Source organism: Chrysochloris asiatica, unplaced genomic scaffold, assembly GCF_000296735.1.
Source record: "Chrysochloris asiatica unplaced genomic scaffold, ChrAsi1.0 scaffold00339, whole genome shotgun sequence".
Lineage (NCBI taxonomy): Eukaryota > Metazoa > Chordata > Mammalia > Afrosoricida > Chrysochloridae > Chrysochloris > Chrysochloris asiatica.
The window spans coordinates 2,279,132-2,290,629 of NW_006408857.1; the positions used below are offsets into that span (position 1 = coordinate 2,279,132).

Genomic DNA, 11,498 nt, shown 5'->3' on the forward strand with positions numbered 1-11,498 from the left:
TCAAGTGTTCTGGAATACTCATACTTCGCAATGTTATCCATAGCTTGTCATGATCCACACAATTGAAAGCCTTTGCATAGTCAATAAAACACACACAAACATCTTTCTGGTATTCTCTGTTTTCAACCAAGATCCATCGGACATCAGCAATGGTATCCCTCGTTTCACAGCCTCTTCTGAATCCACTTGAACCTCTCGAAGTTCTCTGTCAATGTATGCTTGCAGCCATTTCTGTCTTACCTTTAGTTAAACTTTACTCCCATGGGATATCAAAGATATTGTTTTTTGATTTCCACATCCCACTGGGTCACCTCTCTTTGGAATGGTCACAAATACGGATCATTTCCAATCAGTTGGCCAGATAGTTGTCTTCCAAATTTCTTCGCAGAAATGAGTGAGTGCCTCCAGTGCCACCTCACTTTGTTGAAAGATTTCAATTTTTATTCCATTAATTCCTGGTACCTTGTGATGTCACTCATATTGTTTCTTATAGATGTTATCTGCATCATCTCCATCTTTTTGATAGTTTTGCCATTGGTTTGTCAATCTTATTAATCGTTTCAAAGAATCAATGTCTTGTCTCATTGAATCCTTCTATTGTTTTTCTGTTTTCTAATTCATTTATTTCTGCTCTTATCTTTATTATTTATTTTCTTCTTGTGGCAGTAGACTTAACTTTGCTGCTCTTCTCATTGTTGGAGATGTTGGGTTAAGGTGTTGATTTTAGCTCTTTCTTCTTTTTGGATATGTGCATTTCTTGCTATAAATTGTCTTCTATGAACTGCATTTTCATGTCAAGAAGGTTTTGGTGTGTTGTGTTTTTGTTCTCATTTTATTCAAGGAATTTTGATTTTTTTTTTTTTTTCTATTAACCAGTTTCTTTTAAGCAGGATGTTATTAAATTTCCATATATTTGATTTCTTTCCATGATCAACTTATTGTTGATTTCAAAATTTATAGCATTGTGATCTGAAAAGATGTTTTGTAATAGTTTGATTCTTTTTAATTTATTGAGGCTTGCTTTGTGGCCTATTCTGGAGAATGTTCCATGGAAATGAATGTTTATTTTACTGCTGATCAGTTAAGTACTTTGTATAAATCTATGAGATCAAATTGGTTGAATGTGTTGTTTAGTTATTCTGTGTCTCTGTTGAGTTTCCTTCTAGTTCTAACCTTTATTCAAAGTGATGCATTAAAATCTCTTAATGTTATTGTAGAATTGTCTATTTGTTTTTCAATTCCATTAGAATTTGATTTATATATTTTGAGGCTCTTTCATGGGAGCCAAAATATTTATTTTGGTGATGTCTTGTTGCTCAATTGGCCCTTTAATCATGAGATAATGCCCTTCTTTGTCTTTTATACTGGTTTTTGTCTTAATATCTATTCATCATAATTTAATATTGCAACTCCTAGTCATTTTTATTTGCCATTATTTTGTTCTATTTTTTTCATCCTTTGGTTTTTTTAAAATCTGCTTTTGTCTTTATGTGTAATGTATGTCTCTTGTAGACAATATATTAAAGGAATTTTTTTAAAAATCCATTTTTCTACTCTTTTTCTCTTGACTAGTGCATTTAATCCATTTATATTTTGTGTAATTATCAGAAGTATGAATTAATTACAGTCATTTTGCTGTGTGTTTTTCATGGTGCTGTTGTTTTCTTTGCTCCTTATATTTTTCTGTTCTGAGTTCATTTTGCTTGTCAATTGCTTTACTGCTGTTGTTTTAATATTCACAGAAACTTCATGGTTTTTCATTTTCTTGGTTTGATGTGAAAATGTAATAATTTTCTTTGAGGTTACCATGTGATGTATTAATTTCTTCCCCAATTTAAAACAATTTGATTTATGTTGATATCTGCTTTACTTTCTCTCCATTTGGAATTCTATAACTGCACTTTTCCTTCTTTTTGCTTTGTAGTTGTCTTGATTATAAATTGATAACTCTTACTCTCTATTTTCAGTCTCACAGGTATGCTTTATTTTGGAACTTCTATTGCTGTTAAATGCCATCAAGTCAGTTCAGACCCGTAGCAACTCTGTATAGGGTTTCTGAGGAGTGGCTGGTGAGCTTGAACTCCAACCTTGCAATCCAAATTGACTTTGCAGTCCAGTGTGTTAATCCACAGTGCCACACCAGGACTCTTCTATGTCACACCATGATACTTCTATGTCTGGTTTGAATTTTAAGTGGTGTTGCCATATATGTCAGTCTCCAATAGTTGTTTCCTGTTGTGAGATCTCAGTCAAAGTAGTAATTTTTTGTAAAGTTGTTCTGGTGTTTGCAAATTCCTTTATTTCTATTTATCTAGAGATGTTCTAATTTTGCTGTTAAATTTGAGGGACAGTTTCTCTGGGTATACAATTCTTGGTTGATAGTTTTTTTCCTTCAGAGTTTTGAATAGTACCCCCCATTCTCTCTTACTTGCATGGTTTCTGATGACAAATCAGAGAAAGCTTATTGGTTCTTCTTTGTAGGTAACTTTAATTTTTCCTGAGCTGCTTTCACAATTCTTTCTTTGTTCTTGATTTTGGAGAGTTTTTTTAAGCCATGTCACAGTCATTTTCTTTTGGGGTCTATCCTGTTTGGGGTTTGTTAATTTTCTTGAATGTTTATCTTCTTCTGTTTTATGATGTTAGAGAAGTTTTCTTCTGATAGTACTTCAATTGGATGCACTCACTCATCTATGAAAAGAAATTTGTAATACAGCTACCTGACCAACCAGTTGGAAGAGATCCATATTTGTGTCCATGTCAAAAAAAGGTGACTGAACAGAGGGCAGAAATATCACATGCAAACAAAATTTTGCTGAAGTTAATTCAAAATGACTATAACAGTACATCAACAGGGAACCACCAGAAAATCAAGCTGTATTCAGAAGAGGACGTGGAACGAGGGATATAATTGCTGATGTCAAATGGATATTGGCTGAAAGCAGAAAACACCAGAAAGATGTTTAATTGTGCTTTATTGAATATGCAAAGTCTTTCCACTGTGTAGTCATGACAAGCTAGGCATAACATTGTGAAGAATAGTATTCCAGAACACTTGATTAGTCTCATGAGGAACTTGTACATAGACCAAGAGACTATCATTTAAACAGAACAAGGGGAAACTGAATTGTTTAATATCAGGAAAGTTGTGCCTCAGTGTTGCATTCTATCACCATACTTATCCAATCTGTATGCTGAGCAAATAATCCATGAAGATGGATTATAAAAAGAACATGGCATCAGGATTGGAAGAAGACTCATTAAAAACCTGCGATATGCAGATGATGCAACTTCACTTGCTGAAAGCAGAAAAGGCATAAAATATTTATTGATAAAGCTCAAGGACACCAGCATTCAGTATGGATTGTATCTCAATGTAAAGAAAACAAAAATCCTCAAAATTGGACCAGTAAATAACCTCATGATAAATGGAGAAAAGATTGAAGTTGTCAGACTCCATTTTCCGTGTATCCACAATCAACACATTTGGAAACAGTAGTCAAGAAATCAAACTATATATTACATTAGGCAAATCCGTGTCATAAGACTTCTTTAAAGTGTTCAACAGCAAAGATATCCGTTGGAGAAATAAGGTGCAACTGACCCACGTCATCGTATTTCCAATAACTTCATATCCATGTGAAAATTGGACAATGAATAAGGAAGACCACAGAAGAATTGATGCATTTGAGCTATGGTGTTGGAGAAAAATATTAAAAATACCATTTAGTGTCAGAAGAACCAACAAATCTTTGTTTAAAGAAATACAGTATACATGCTTCTTAGAAGCCAGAATGGCAAGACTTTGTCTGTAATATTTTGGACATATTATCAGGAGGAGCCAGTCCCTGTATAAAGACATTGTGCTTGGTAAAGTAGAGCATCAATGAAAAAGTGAACCACCCCAAAGAGATAGGTTAGCACATTGGCATCAATAATGGGATCAAACTCAACAAATATGAGGATGACACAGGACTATGCCGTGTTTCTTTCTGCTGTGCATAGGGTTGCTATGTGTCACAGCTGACTTGATGGTACCTAACAACAACACAACATCAATCCTTATTACAATGAACAACCACAGTATATGCAGTTTTTCATGAGGCATCATAACTCTCAAATATCACCATTGACTTTTATTTCACACCCTTACAATTCAACCAAGGACTATGATAAAGTAAGCTCTCTCATGCTCAATGGTTGCACTGACTATAGTTTTCATACCTGAAAAGCTAAAGTCCTGGGACCAGAATGTCAAAAGACAATGGAAACTTGTCCATATTATATCAATTCCAGAGATGACTGACTTCACAGATTCCTTTGGTGGCAAATCATGGAAATTGACCCTCTTTAGCTCTCGGTCATTTGTAAATTGCTGACTAAAGTGCTTCTCATTCTCATGAAAGATCATTTCTTTTATGAATTTAGAAATTCAAGTGAAACTTGCCTTGAAATCTGGAGTTCCTTTCTTATTTAACAGTAGTTTTACTTTGATCTGAATTGTGACAGTATAAGTAGCTTGATTTTACTGAGAAATAATCCACTCTTTCAAGTCAAATCTAGGACATTTTGCTTTGGTTCTATGATGAGCACATTTCCAAAGATTCATTTTTTCCCATTTCTTTTTCTCGTTCTCTACTCATGAATGGGGACTCCTGATGTGGTTCTGTAGATAATGCACTGGACTGCAAGGTCAGTTTGAACCATAAAGTCAGTGGTTCAAACTCACCAGCCTCCTCAGAAACCCTATACAGGGTCATTATGAGTTGGAAATGACTTTACGGCACTAACAACAACATTCGTGAATGGACTACTCTCCAACCTGGAACTCTCTGGATGCTTGTTTCTTCTATCTTCCAAATGCCTTTCAGTTTGAAGCAGGTGGTAGAAATTTTTAGAAACTTGTATATAATTCCTAATCTGATCCTTAAGAGTTCTAAGTTTTAGATTTAAAAACTGAAAGAAATATGCACAATATAATCAATAACTAGGTGTTTCTAGTCGAGAGATTGCAAAACTAAAATCTGATGTGTACCAAAAGCAAGAATCTTTCTATATTCTCACAAGTGGCTTCATTAGGCTTCAGTAGGCTCAAGATTCTGATTAATGACTCAAAAGCAATGGAAATATTGTTGTTGTTAAGTGCTGTCAAATCGAACCAACCCATAGCAACCCTGTACAGGGTTTCCGAGGCTGTAAATCTTTACCGGAGCAGAAAGCCTCATCTTTCTCCCACAGAGCAGCTGGTAGTTTCAAACTGCTGACTGCAAGGTTCGCAGAAATATAGCCATCAATTTAAATTAATAAATTAATTTATAAATTAATAAACTCAAATGCATAGTTTCAATTGTTTATTTTCCAATTACCAGGAGCTCTGGAAGCATAGTGGTTATGAATCAGGCTGCAAACCGCAAGGTCAGCAGTTTGAAACTACCAGCTATTCCGTGGGAGAAAAATGAGGCATTCTGCTCCCGTAAAGATTTACAGCCTCGGAAACCTTGTACAGGGTCGCTATGAGTCAGAACCGACTCCACAGCACACAGCCACCACCACCACCACCAAACTTGTCCATGACTTCTAGACTATGGCTTTGACCTTTTGCAGAGAGCGGCTTCACTTCTGCTGTTTGGCACGATCCCAGCAGAAAGAGAGATATCATGCAATGCAGATAGTTCTCAGAAGTTGCTTTCAATCTTCTCTTTAGGGTATCTTTGAATTCACTTGTAAAAATATATAATACGGCCATATTCACAGCCTTTTACTATGAGTTCTATAAACCTCAGGGAAAAACTGGTCTGGCAACAACTGTTTTCAGGTTCGGTGGATTGAATTCAAAGGAAATTGTATGTGCCACTCCCGTTCACAGAAAACCTAAGTACAAAATAACTGCATTTATGAGATCACAAAAGCAGATAACAAACTAAAGTGAAGCTGACCGACCCCTGTAGACCTCACCACAATCAATCACCAGCCAGAATTCACAAACCCCCACTATTACATACAGGCACCTATGTGAATAGGCAGAGAAGAGTGAACATAAGTGAAAGGTGGTCAAAACTTAATAATCTACATTTCTTGCAGCAATTAGCCAGGTTGGGTCTTATGCCTCACAGACTCAAAAGAAAAGAAATACAAGAACACTGTGGTTAAGCAATTTAATGAACACTGTTTTAGAAAACAAAATTAAGTAGATGTTAGTAATACGTTTACTATGAAAATAATAGCATAGTATGCAGGATAGAAGATTGATAATCACCTAGTAGAAACAATAAAGTAGTGTAGGCATTGATGATTAATAGAAACTTATATTACTATTAATAAGTTTCAAGGATGTAATCAAGGGTCTGATAAGTGGAAATGATTTGTGTAAGGTTTAACTTGATCTTTAAGTGGGAATAAGAAGAAGCAATTTATCACTTACGTAGGAGAGGAGATGATGTCAAAAAGAAAGTGTTCAGTGGTTGAAAAATGAATAGGATATGGAAAGGTCAGTATGGACATCACAGAAATACTTTTGTTAAGGTTGTATAATCACAGAGTAAAAGGAATGTTGTGATTGAAACTGTGTAATAATTCATGGAAAAATCAAAGTATCAAATCATTATGTACTGTGTAATTTTAAGTATAAAAATAAAGACTTGCTGAGCTGGGGCATGAAGGAGAGAGAAGAAAGAGCCCCATCAGCCAACTAAGCAGAGGCTTCTCGATTGCTTTCATTTTCACCGACTCCATGTCTCTTCTCGTGTCCCTCGACCCTGCGAGAGCTGGACTCCCTCAACCTTTGGATACAAGCGTAATCCAAAGGTACATTTTCAGATCATTGAATGTGGGTGAAATTTACTATAAGAAATGTCACGAGACATGAGCAATGTGTGCCTGGGTGCACTATGTCTGACATATTTGCTTAATTTTGACATTTCTATATTTTATATGCGTGGATACTCTATTTGAATAATAAATTTGATATATTTGTTACTGTGAAGTTCCATGGAGTCAATTCTGTGTCAAAGTGACCCTGTGTAGGGTTTCCAAGGAGCAGCTGGTGGGTTTGAATCACCGACCTTGTGATTAGCAGCCAAGTGCTTATCGTATAGCACCACACCAGAACTCCAATTTGATATACAGTTCTGAATAAAACATACCAGTGAAAAGCAAACACCTTTGATAATATTGCACATCATTTTTTCATCATTTTGAAATCTTGTAAATTTTTCAAATAAGATTATATATGAAGTTATTTTCTGCTATCAAAATGGGTTATTTTACTTCATTTTAATAAAAACTATGCACATTCCATTTGGCTTATTTAACAAATTCTCTTAGGGCCCATGTAATGTTTCTATTCAAGGACGTTAGATGCCATAAGGACATATATGCTTACAATGACATATGGAAGAGAACATGTTTATAGAACATGTAAATATACTAAATGTAAGCAAGTGTTTGAGAGTACAATAATAAATTCTTATGAGAATTCCATTCTCATACATATGTTACATTTCTGAACAAAATGTTTTTCTTTTTGTTTTAGACAACTGATTTTTTTTAAAAGTTATATTGTGTGTCTTTGAATGTGCATTATTACATAGAGAAGCTCTGAGGGGAATGAAACTAGATTGTTGTGGATTTCACAGTGTTATAATGTTAAGCCCAACAAGATGGATTGGCCAAGTGGCAGCATCGATGGACTCAAGCGTGGCAACAGTAGTGAGGTTGACCCAGGATTGGGCAGTGTTTCGTTCTGTTGTGCATAGTGTTGCTAGAAGTCGGCACCAACTCGACGACATCTAACAATAACAACAATGTTAAGCCTAGTGACACTTTTGCCTTCTCAACAACCTTCTAGAAGGCACTCTTTTTTTTTTTTTTTTAAGGTTTCATTGTGAATTATGTGGGTTTACATGGGAGAACATCAGTTTTAACATTCATCCTATCATATTTCATTTCATTACAATGATCACAATCCCCTCCGTGCTTCATCAAATAACCAAAGGATACACCCCACAGGCCTCCCTCCAGCCGTCAGCACACAGCCTCTCTCCCTGCTGAGTCCAGTGTCCCCAGCCACTCCATCTGTCCGCATCATCCTCTCTGTCTCCATCCCTGGTGTCACTGTCTTTCTGGGTAGGGTCACAATTTCCACTTCTCTCACTTGAGGGTCCCAGGGACCTCTGCTCCTGGGCTGCAAAATCAATAACTCTCCTCCTTTTGTCAAAAAACATCTACCTCTACATTTCCAACCCTCACAGTCAGTTCTGATGACAGTTATTCACTGTTATACCACAAGAGTCTTATCCCCATTTCCTTTCGCCAGCCCAGTCCCAACAGATTGGAAATTATTCATTAGAGGTTCTGCCTACCCCTGCCCCATCTGGAACTAGGCTCCCTCTTGAAAGCTTGTAAACCAGTCACTTCTTGCCTGTATACCCCCTCCCCATTTTTGGTAGTCAATGTCTAAGTTCCCCATCCCTGTTAACCCTGTGTACCAAGGGTGTGGGAGGGATCCTTGCTGTAAAGATTTGTTTCCTTTTTTGAGCTATTACATCCATACATATAGGTAAAGTTCATCAATTGTAGTAGGTTTCTCTTTCTTTCTTTCTTTCTTTTTTTCTCTTCTCTCTTCTTTCTTCTTCTCGTCGAGTTCTGATCATCCAGCCATCAAAGCCAGGTCAAGTGGGTACTATCTGCAAATATGGGTGCTCTTGTGCATTTCCTCTCACTTAATATCAGCAGGACACTTCACTCTCCGCTCCAATCCTCCATGGCCACGTCACTGCCCCTGGATCATGCCGTAATTGCTAGCCATCCAGGTCTCCTCCCAAGTTCACAGAAGTCTATTGAATGTGGTCTGACTCAGCTCCCAACTTCATTGCTGTTTTTTCCCCCTCTTCCTCTTATCGGTGACCAATGTGGTCACCAGTGAGACCACATGTCTGCTTGTGTATTCCCCTTGAGTCTTAGTCTTGGAAGGGAGTTTGCTCTGAGGGAACCCAGTCATTTGCCTTGATGACTCCCGGGTGAACAGCTTACTTGTTCTTGTACTGCCATTATTGTTTCTGATTTTTCCTGCTGGTCTTTCTTCACGAAATATCTTCTGTTCTTCTAGCCACTCTAGGCTGGTCTACTCATCCTCTCCAGTGGAAATTTCCCACCTCAGACAATTCTGGATGGGATTCTGGTTTTCACCTATGGTCTTATGTAAGGCAGAAGCTCCACAGGAGGTCTCTTTCACTGAGCAATTTCTAGCCCCCTTTAAGGTATTCCAATCAGTTATAGGCTGAAGATAGACTTATAAGCTTTCTATTGTGATGTTTCTGGCTATTCCTTACCCACCCCCACCGCCAAGTGTCTATTTCACAATGGTAGGAAAGGGAAACCAAGATTCAAAAGACAGCCAAGCATCTTAACATTATTCCCCTCTTTTACCTTTCAAACCATGCCTCAATCCCTGTATCCTGAAGCCTGTTGTTCCAAGGTTGTGCATACATCATCATTTACCTCTGTCCCACTTAGCCAATGAGAACTTGCCTATATTTATTCGTAGATATTTCATCCTTTGGGCAACTATTGTAAATGGTATTGTTTTCCTAATGTCTTTTTCAGCCCTGTCATTATTAGTATAGAGGAATCCAACTGATTTTTGTATGTTGATCTTATACCCTGCCACTTTGCTGAATCTTCCAATGATGTCTAGTGGCTTTTTTACTGAGTCTTTGGGGTTTTCTATGTATAGAATCATATCTTCTGCAAATAGAGACAGGTTTATTTCTTCTTTGCCAATTTGGATGCCTTTACTTTCTCTATCTTGCCGTATAGCTCTGCTTAAGACTTTCAAAACAACATTGAATAGGAGTGGTGACAAAGGGCATCCTTGTCTGGTTCCCGTTTACAGAGGGAAGGCTTTCATTTTCTCTCCATTGAGAGTAATGTAGGCTGTTGGTTTTGTATATATGCTCTTTATTATGTTGAGGAATTTCCCTTCAACTCCTACTGTGTTGAGTGTTTTTATCAGAAATGGATGTTGGATTTTGTCAAATGCCTTTTCTGCATCAATTGATATGATCATGTGGTTCTTTTCCTTTTTCTTATTTATATGGTGGATTACACTGATTGTTTTTCTAATGTTGAACCATCCTTGTATCCTTTTTATGAAATCCACTTGGTCATGATGTATTATCTTTTTGATGTGCTGCTGTATTCTGTTGGCTAGGATTTTGTTGAGAATTTTTGCATCTATGCTCATGAGGGATTTGGTCTATACTTTTCTTTCTCAGTGATGTCCTTCTCTGGTTTTAGTATGAGGGTTATACTTGCTTCATAAAAAGTATTAGGAAGATTTCCATCCTCTTCTATATTCTGGAATAATTTGAAAAAAATTGGTGACAACTCTTGAAGGCACTCTTGACTTCCTTGTTCTTCAGGCTATAGACCAAAAGGTTGATATGGGGATGACCATAGTATAGAACACAGATGCCATTTTATCTGTGTCCATGGAGTGACTGCAGCTGGGCTGTATATACATGAAGATGACTGTCCCATTGAAGATGGAGACTGCAATGATGTGTGATACACAGGTGGATAAAGTCTTATGGTATCCTTCAGCTGAGTGCGTCTTTAGGATGGTGATAAATATTAAAAGGTAAGATATCAAGATAACCAGTAGAGCATAAAAAAATATCAAATCTTGCTGCATAAACAAGAACCATCTCAGTAACATGTCTATCAGAGCAAGAGAGAATCATGTCTGTTGGAACAACACAGAAAAAGTGAGGGACCACATTGGACATACAGAAAGAGAGACTGAAGGTGTCTCCAGTGTGGATGGAGGCATTCAGGAAGCCACAGATATAGGAACCAATGGCCACACAAGCACACACATTGGTCTTCATGATGGTGGTATAATGTAGAGGTTTTACACACTACTGCATAGTGGTCATAGGCCATTGAAACCAGGAGGTAACTCTTTGTAGTAGCAAAGGCTCCAAAAAAGAACATTTGAGCTGCACATCCATCATAGGAGATGACCTTGTCTTCCATGTGGAACCCAGCCATGACCTTCGGAGTAACTGCTGAGGAGTAACCAAAGTCTACCAGAGAGAGGTTGCTAAGGAAAAAGTACATGGGAGTATGCAATCGAGAGTCCATCAGAATCAACACAATCATCCTCAGGTTCCCAAACAAACTGATGAGGTAAATGAGGGTGACTAAGATAAAAAGAGGGATTTGAAGTTCAGGGGCATTTGTTAGTCCAAGTAGAATGAAGTGAATTACCACTGTATTGTTCTCCATTTGATATTTGGGAATCTGGATATGTTCTGTAGCAATGAAGGAGAAAAGAACAGAATGCTAAGCAGAGAAGAGAATGAAATTAACTTGAAATATAGGAAGGAAATATACTTTATTTCATCATAGCAAGACTTTGAGTTCCAAGATTCTCTAGACAGGTATTGGACTTGGCCAAGCATTTACTGCATAAACCATCCACAGAGTTATAAGCTGTT

General features: G+C 37.2%; 1 pseudogene; it reads right to left on the reverse strand.

Annotated features, from left to right (window-relative positions):
- LOC102822422 overlaps positions 1 to 11,286 on the reverse strand; it is a 20,007-nt pseudogene extending 8,721 nt beyond the window's left edge.
- Positions 11,287 to 11,498: the final 212 nt, after the last annotated feature.